Source organism: Leucoraja erinacea, chromosome 19, assembly GCF_028641065.1.
Source record: "Leucoraja erinacea ecotype New England chromosome 19, Leri_hhj_1, whole genome shotgun sequence".
NCBI classification, from domain to species: Eukaryota; Metazoa; Chordata; class Chondrichthyes; order Rajiformes; family Rajidae; genus Leucoraja; species Leucoraja erinaceus.
In genome coordinates this window covers 31,716,441-31,725,445 of record NC_073395.1, presented here as the reverse complement: position 1 = coordinate 31,725,445, position 9,005 = coordinate 31,716,441, and the positions used below count along the sequence as shown (strand labels likewise).

Sequence of the window (9,005 nt, the reverse complement as noted above, 5' to 3'; positions counted from 1 at the left end):
TCTCCTGCTCTACTCCCTTACCATCTCCATACACCCTTTACACAGGTCCAATACCATTGATAAATTCAATGGCGACACTACTATTGTTGGTCGAATCATGGGTTTGAGTGTATAGGAGCGAGATGGACAACTGGTTGAGCAGTGCCACAACAACAACCTCACACTCAACGTCAACAAAGCTAAGGAACAGAAAAGGGAATTTGGGAAACCATGTAGACACAAAATGCTGGAATAACTCAAGCAGCATCTCTGGAGAGAAGGGATGGGAGATGCTGCCTGGGTTACTCCAGCATTTTGTGTCTATCTTTGATTTAAACTAGCATGTGCAGTTATTTCCTACATATTGGGAAACCATGTGGCAGTTTTCACTGGTGGACTGACAGAGGAGAGGGTTAGCAGCTTTAAAATCCTGGGCGTTAACATCTCGGATGATCTGCCTTGGGCCCAACACTTAGATGTGATCACCAAAACGTGCCAGTGCCTCTACCTTCTGAGAAGTTTAAAAAGATTTGGCACGTCACCAAACACTCTGACAAACTTACGCAGATGCTCTGTTGAAAGTGTCCAGGCTGGTTGCATCGTGGCCAAGTGCGGAAACTCTAATGCACAGGGAGGCAAGAGGCTGCAGAGAGTGCAGCCGGTCCATCACGGCACTGTCCAGTTCATCATTCACAGCATCTACATGAGGCCATTGCCTCAAGAAGGTGGCATCTATTATCAAAAATACCCACCATTCAGGCATGCTCTTTTCTCATTGCAACCATGGGACAGGAGGTATAGAAGCACAAAGTCCTACACCACCATGTTCAGGAACAGCTATTTTCTCATAAACATCAGGTTCTTGATCTGACTTGCATTTCCCTAATCCCCCATCAACAGAGCACTAAGGATCATCTCTTGCACTCCCATGGGCTTGTTCTCTAATTGTGTTTTGTAATAATGTCTTGTCTTTTTCTTTTCGCTGTCTTGTATAAGGTGTGTATAATTTTTGACATGTGTGTTACATGAATCTTTTTTTTTTCAGGTAAATTTTTATTGATTTTTAAGGGATATATACAAAACAGTGCAACACCATCACCATAAATAAAACAAAGTAAGAAAAACAGCAATCAAAATAAAAAAAATAAGTAAAAAAGGGGAAAAAAAAAGAAGTACACAAATAAAAAAATTGGAATAAGACCGTGTGGTTCACTTAGCAACTTAAAAGAAAAAAACATTACATTGATTAGTTATCTGGAGATAATTCAATATTCATACAAACATACCATCTAGTTCTATATAACGCAATCTTCCCATATCTAGCTCGGCATTTATCTAATAGGTGTCATGGCTCAAATAAACGGTCCATTTTTCCCAGATCTTCTCAAATGAATTCTCCTTGACTTAAGGAATATATTAATTTCTCCATATTAAAGATGTCTCGCATTAATCTATTTGTCTGTGATGCTGCTGCAAGCAAGATTTTCAATGTACTTCTGCACATGACAACGCAACGACTTGTAATTTGTAGATTTTAAAATACTATGTCATCCAGGAGTGGTAAACTGACTTACTATGCAATTTGATCAATATTGTATGGCAGATTTACTCAGTATTGTCATCTGATGTTCCTGTTGTTATGTCCAGCTCTTTCGGAATGTGAAAAATAACTCAAATTTATAAAAGTGAGTCAGGATAAGAAAAAGACAGACGCTCTCTGTGGGATGAGATGGGGGTGGAAGGAGGCCTATGGAGAGCTTGATGAGTGATTTCTAATACCTGGACTGGAGTTTGAAGATTTGGATGATGGCAACAGAAGGTTGAAAACCAAATTTCCGGTGGCGGCGCCTTGTGGCTGCGGCTCGCCTGCAGTCCGTCTGCCTTTTTGATTTTTTTTTTGTCTTGTTAATATGTTTTTGGTTTATTTTTTTTAGTTGTGTATATGTAAGGGGGGCAGCTGGGGGGGGGGGGTGGAGGGGGGTGGTGGGAAACTTTTTAATTCTGTTCCTTGAAGTCTCTGAGTGGAGAAACGTGACCTCTTTCCTTGCGTGTATCCGTTTCGCTGGGGCCTAACATCATGGAGCTGGCGACCTACAACCGGAATCGACCCAAGGGCTCCAGTCGTGGAGCCTGCGGACTTACCATCACGGAGCTGGCTGACACTGTGGTGGCACTGCGGCTGCGACCTGACTTCGCAGCTTCGGAGGCTTCGGGGGCTCCCGCAATGGCAACTTCACCCGCCCCGAATCGCAGGGTTTGAATTGGCCCGTCGCAGGGCCTTACATCGCCCGGCACGACTTAATCAGCCGCGGGACTTATCATCACCCGCTGGGGGCTTTAACATCAAGAGCCTTGATCGCCTCGATGCAGCAGTTTAACTGCCTGACCGCGCGGGAGAAGAACAGGGAAGAGAAAAGACTTTTGCCTTCCATCACAGTGAGGAGGCGTTAGGAGATTCACTGTGATGGATGTTTGTGTGGAACTGTGTTAATTGTGTGTTTGTTTTTTTTGCTGTTATGAATGCAGGGAATAAAATTTTGTTCAAACCTTTGTTTGTTTGAATGACAATAAAGGCATTATAATTCTAATTCTAATTCTAAAGCAGAGGAATCGATTGAATTGTCAGCGTTAGAGATCAGGACTGAACCATGCATCTCTGCTAAGAAATGGCAATGCTAAATATCTACCACTGAGTGAATTCTGATGTTCTTAATCTTTCTTCCAAACCACATTTTAAGTCTGACCAGAGTTGAACAAAAGCTCGTTCCAGGAGTTCGGAGATAGAGCTTATCTGTTTCAGGAGCTGTCTGCTGTGCTGCCATCTGCTTACGAACGGTCAGTTGTGTTAGTTCATTCAACCGATTCAGTGCAACTATCTCTCCAAAATTAGGAAATAGAATGTGGAAAAAAAGTTCATCAAGAAGGAGGCTGCAATTTGGACTATCTAAAAATAAAAGCCCTGAAATTGTGAGTCTCTCTGCTTATTGCACACTGAAAATTGCAGACTGTGGATCACCTTGAGAACTGGCCAGCTAAATATAATATTGCCAGCAACACCATAACAGAAGTCCTCCAGATACTGGAGGTTATTGTAAGAGGCTTGGAAGATTTGTGTTAAGGGTGCAGGCGGAAGGTAAAAAAATATTGGAAAGCGCTTTGCTTTGTCAGCACGTTGCAAAAGGAAGATAATGCTGCAAGAGGAACTGGTAGAAATGACAGCCTATGTCTCACCAGAGGGTAATTTCCCCATTCCACCAAGTAAAATTAGACACTGGAGGGATGGAGTTATGGAATACAAAAGACAGCATTGTGTGGTAGGAAACAGCACTGCATCCCATCCTCAGTTCACCAATCCAGTTCATGAAGATGTTTTATGTGGGATGGCAGTGATCTGTTTTCAAACTTGGCAAACAACAGACAGCAAGCACAAAAGTGCAATAACAATGTTTGGAGTAAAGCAACGTCATTAATAGAACTGTACAACCTCCTCCGCCATCTAACAATGACGTTTTCCAACTGGAGGTTGGCAAAGCACAAGTCCTTTTGATGGATCGTTTTGTTTATGGAAACTCCATAAGTCATGCAAATTCTCCAGAATTATTAAATAAACCAGTTGCTGATTGAATTTCAATTTTTTCTCTCATGTCAGATTTTGCTGGTAAATGTCACATTTTTTTTCACATGGCAAGAATATACCAACTCCCCCAACCCCTTACTCACTTTCCTATATCCATGCCTCTGACTTTATATTTCACTTCTCTCCTCTCCTTTACTTATATCAATTTCCCTCCTTATCATCTCTGGCCTTTGCCACTTACTCCACTCATCTGCTAGTCAAATTCCCCTCACCTGTGTCCATCTACCATACCAGGCTTTGTCCCGCCTCCACCTCTTTTTTCCAGCTTTCTCCCCCTTACTACAATCAGTCTGAAGAAAGTTCTGACCCAAAACATCACCTTCCATTCCCTCTACAGATGTTGCCTGTCCCACTGAGCTACTGAAGCACTGCAATAGTGTTTTATTGTCATATGTCCCAGAGTGAACTTTGAGAATTCTTACTTGGTGTATTACTCAAGATTCCAACATCTGCAATTCCTTGCGTTTCTAAATGTCATCTTATCTGGCAGCACCCAGGGTGCTGCTCCTCAATGAATAGCAGCTTACAGTGATCATCAACCACAGGAACCATTGTTTGTATTACGTAGATATCGAGAGTGTCAGCTCTCCAATTTGTTGGTCGTGATTGGTGCCGTCAAGGCCTTGACATAATAGAGAAACATTTTGGGTAATATTTCAAAGCACTTCCAGCATATTCATGCTACTCTTTGGAATTAAGAAAACACAGCTGTATAAAGAACATGGGCTGAAACATGGAAATAAATTGTTTACAGGGATATGAGCCAAAAGCAGGCCAATGGGACTAGCTGAGGTAGTTGACGTCATCAGCATGGTCAAGTTGGGCCAAAGGGCCTGTTTCCATGATATATGGCTCTGTGACTGCCACCCCAGTCTTTCTGTAGATTGATGGCAAACTATATTGTTCTCCGTTCTCGGTGTGACCTTAATTGTGCTTTCTTCTTTCAGGGTAGTGGCATTAGACCTGGTTCCTCAGATACCTTCAGGGCTGATGAAAAGTCAACAGGCAAAAGCAAAGGAGATTCCAAGCCCAAGGAATGAGTGCATCTGCTGGAGTTTCTGAGCACTGCATATGTCAGCTGAAGGAGGAAAATCACCAGGTAGCTCAGCCTTTACATCTCAGACACCAGAGTAACCTCAGGACAATTTCTCAGAATGAGAGGAAAGCCTTTGGTCATACGGACTGCTACTCCAGATGACGCCTCAATTTTGAAGTTCCAGCAGTTTCATATGGCTGTAAGATATGTTGTTTTGATGTTCCCAGTGTTACTGTTAAGCGAATGACCTGTTCTAGAAATGAAAAGGTGGTTTGTGGATGTTGCAATCCCTGAGAGATTACCTCTTTTCAGTGATGAATAGAGTGTTCTGAAGGATTGCAGGTGTAAATTATGAGGAGCTTCCTGCTTACTGCTGAAGTTGTCCAAATATAATCTGATCAAACGTTACTGATGGCTTAGCTCAAATGTTTCTCTTTCAGCTATCTTCCAGCACTATTTGTGTTAGTGCAACTATCTGTCTCAGGAGGTTATGCGTCTGAGTCTGTCTGCTTTTCTTGATTCACAGGTATTTCAAAACAGGGCTGTGCTCTGCTGGCCGAAACGATCCTTGATGTAGCAATGGGAGGGTGTGAAAGGGAACTGCAAGACTCTCAAGGTATCTGACTTTTCCAATGCATGGTAACGAATGCTTTCAAATAAAATGGGCTTGTTTTGGGGTACAGCATTCTTTCACATCATGGAGACGTTTGTTCAGTGACATTTCAATGCACCTCAGAGGCCAGCAAGCCCCTTGTCCTCGACTGTGAAAGAGTCCAGATGAATTACATCGCCAAATAGGAAAAAGACAAAGAAATCACAGCAATTCCTTACATACAGAGCACTGACAATGGTAAACCTATGCCTTTTGTTGTAGACTAATTGTAGATTAAGCTCATAAATTTCACATTTTGACATAATGGTGTGCATTGACAGCAGACACTCATTGAGCAAAAATTCTGTTTGATAAGTTTATTAGTATTTTCTTTAATGTTACAAAGATTATGGTAAAGAGGTGGCCGATTTGGGAGCTCCGGGCCACGGGGTGTGCTCAACCTGTCCCGTCGTCGGCGTTCTGACCACCCCGACTAGAGGGCTTGAACATCGGGCCGTCCGTAGCGGCGACAACGGAGGGTCAGGGCCCCGACCACGGGGAACAAGGGAGGAGGAGGAGAAGGACTGTCTGGACTGTATTGCCTTCCACCACAGTGAAGAATGTTGTGTTGAATTATGTTGTGTATTGTGTCCTTTTTTAATTGTAACGCTGCATGATAAATTACATCATGGTATGTAATTTATGGTGAATGTGACAAATAAATTTGAACTTGAACTTGAAGAGGATGGATGAAAGAGAACCAGCTGATGTGATATATTTGGAATTCCTACAAGGCATTCGACAAGGTGTTATGTGGAAGATCAGTGCGCACACAGACCTTGTGGCATGGTGGTAAAATACTATCATGGACAGAAGATTGAACAATTAAATAAAATAAGTGGATAATTTTCAAGATTGGTATGTTTAACTAGTGTGGTGCCACATGGCTCCGATCATTTCCGTTCTATATTAATTACTCTTCTCACAATGTCAAGACACTACTCTCTGACATTGTTTCCAGATGAATTTATCATGCAGAACTTAACATAGAAACATAGAAACATAGAAATTAGGTGCAGGAGTAGGCCATTCGGCCCTTCGAGCCTGCACCGCCATTCAATATGATCATGGCTGATCATCTAACTCAGTATCCCGTACCTGCCTTCTCTCCATACCCTCTGATCCCCTTAGCCACAAGGGCCACATCTAACTCCCTCTTAAATATAGCCAATGAACTGGCCTCAACTACCCTCTGTGGCAGAGAGTTCCAGAGATTCACCACTCTCTGAGTGAAAAAAGTTCTTCTCATCTCGGTTTTAAAGGATTTCCCCCTTATCCTTAAGCTGTGACCCCTTGTCCTGGACTTCCCCAACATCGGGAACAATCTTCCTGCATCTAGCCTGTCCAACCCCTTAAGAATTTTGTAAGTTTCTATAAGATCCCCTCTCAATCTCCTAAATTCTAGAGAGTATAAACCAAGTCTATCCATATCTTCTTTCTTCATAAGACAGTCCTGACATCCCAGAAATCAGTCTGGTGAACCTTCTCTGCACTCCCTCTATGGCAATAATGTCGTTCCTCAGATTTGGAGACCAAAACTGTACGCAATACTCCAGGTGTGGTCTCACCAAGACCCTGTACAACTGCAGTAGAACCTCCCTGCTCCTATACTCAAATCCTTTTGCAATGAAAGCTAACATACCATTCGCTTTCTTTACTGCCTGCTGCACCTGCATGCCTACCTTCAATGACTGGTGTACCATGACACCCAGGTCTCGCTGCATCTCCCCCTTTCCCAATCGGCCACTTAGATAATAGTCTGCTTTCCCGTTTTTGCCACCAAAATGGATAACGTCACATTTATCCACATTATACTGCATCTGACAAACATTTGCACACTCACCCAGCCTATCCAAGTCACCTTGCAGTCTCCTAGCATCCTCCTCACAGCTAACACTGCCCCTCAGCTTAGTGTCATCCGCAAACTTTGTAAACCCAACATATTCTCTTTTACTCCCAAATTCTGACCCATCCTCCTCACATTTGGATTTACTGGAATCACTGACCACCAACAATTCAAGGCCAAGATTTCAGAGGTCATATAATCCAGGCAAAAATATCTTACATACGTGAAAGGTGGCACTTGCATCTATGAGGTAATGCTGAGAGAGGAGAATCCATTGTGGAGAATCGGTATGAATCTGAATACTCTAACAGCCTTTTACAGATGCACTGGCTGTTGCATCATGGCCTCTTATAGCATTTCCAATGCCCAGGAATACAAGTGGCTGCAGAGAGTGGAGGACTCAGCCTGGTCCATCACAGGCACAGCCCTCCTCTCAATCAAAAACAGTTTAGGAGGCGTTGCCTCAAGCAGTAGCGTTTATCATTGAGGGCCTACTATGCCCTCTTCTCACTGCTACCATTGGGCTGGAGTTAAAATGCCTGAAGATCCACACCACCAATTTCAGGTACATCTATTTTCCTAAAACGATCAAGGTTTTGAACCAACGCATACAACCCTAACCTTACCTCAACAATGGAACACTATAGTATAGTCTTGCACTATTATGGACATGGGTTTTTTTCTAAGTAACATTTGTATGCACTAATTAATCTATTTTTTTAATTTAGTGTGTAATTTATGTAGAATTTGATTGTTTAGTGTGTATTTGTCTGTTAAGATGTGTGAGTCTGCTGCTAGCATGGTTTTTCATTCTAACTGTACTTGTGCATATGACACTAAACTTGAAATTTGAAAACTTGAAACTTGAATTATCAATGCTTCCAGACCAGATCTGCTTTTGGTAGAGGTTGCATTAAGATGCACTTGGCGTTCGTGACTGGAGGGGAGAAACTCAAAACTGGCTTCAGTGATATCTTCAGAAACATAAAGCTGTCAAGTTTGGAACTTATCATTACTCTCATCAGAGTAATTACAGGCAAGGTAAAGACTTTGTAGTTCGGTGGTGTAAACGTTATTCTAAAATGCCTGTGGGGAAAAGGATTAAAGCAGGAAATATCAATAATGTGCAAATTTTCATGGATTTATCTCCGGTAAAATGACTTTAAATAACTTTGTGTGCAAATTCATATCACCAAAGTAATCAATTTTGCAAATGATAAACTTAAGATCTCTGCAATCTGTCTGCACAGTGAAAGCACTAAAAAGTGCTCCTGCAGAGAAGTAGATGGTACTGCTTGTTTACAACCTGTACAATATGGAAACAATATGGAAATGTGGTTTGCTCCACAAAACAGATATTCCTGCAGATATAATTTCAAGCATATTGACAATTGATTCACATATCTAACATGGTGAAGGGCTATGCCCTTAAGATCAAGAAAATTCCAGCTGTTTCCTTTATCTGGTCTGATTTAATTAATCTCAGCTGGGTGAGAATAAAAGTGTTTTAATTGTCTTAGATACCCTGGATGGAGAAATATGCTCAATGATTATTGTTCTGGTGACATATGTATATGTGTTTAGACAGAATCTAGCTTTTCCAGAACAAGTTAGTGATTAGAAAGCTGTTTCCATCTGGGCCCACACTTTGAGAAAAACCATCTTGCACAATAAAGGGGCATACCTGATACCAATAAACCATCCTCCTGTGGCAACCATTGTTTAGATGAGTTTATTATTGACACCTGTACTGAGGTACTATGAAAACCGTTTGTTTGTGTACTGTCCAGTCACAGAAAAGACTACAATTGTAGACATGATTACAATCAAGCCCCCCCCACCTCCATCATCCTGA

At 42.0% G+C, this 9,005-nt stretch overlaps 1 long non-coding RNA gene across 2 annotated transcripts; it reads left to right on the top strand.

The window, feature by feature from the left end:
• The first annotated feature begins 2,082 nt into the window (after window positions 1-2,082).
• Window positions 2,083-6,183, top strand: LOC129706447 (uncharacterized). 2 transcript variants are annotated; one of them, XR_008725058.1, is made up of 3 exons: window positions 2,083-2,814; window positions 4,564-4,715; window positions 5,179-6,183. It is a non-coding gene; the product is annotated as an uncharacterized LOC129706447 (long non-coding RNA). The 2 variants fall into 2 exon arrangements; XR_008725057.1 differs by having other exon boundaries at window positions 2,085-3,112.
• Window positions 6,184-9,005: the final 2,822 nt, after the last annotated feature.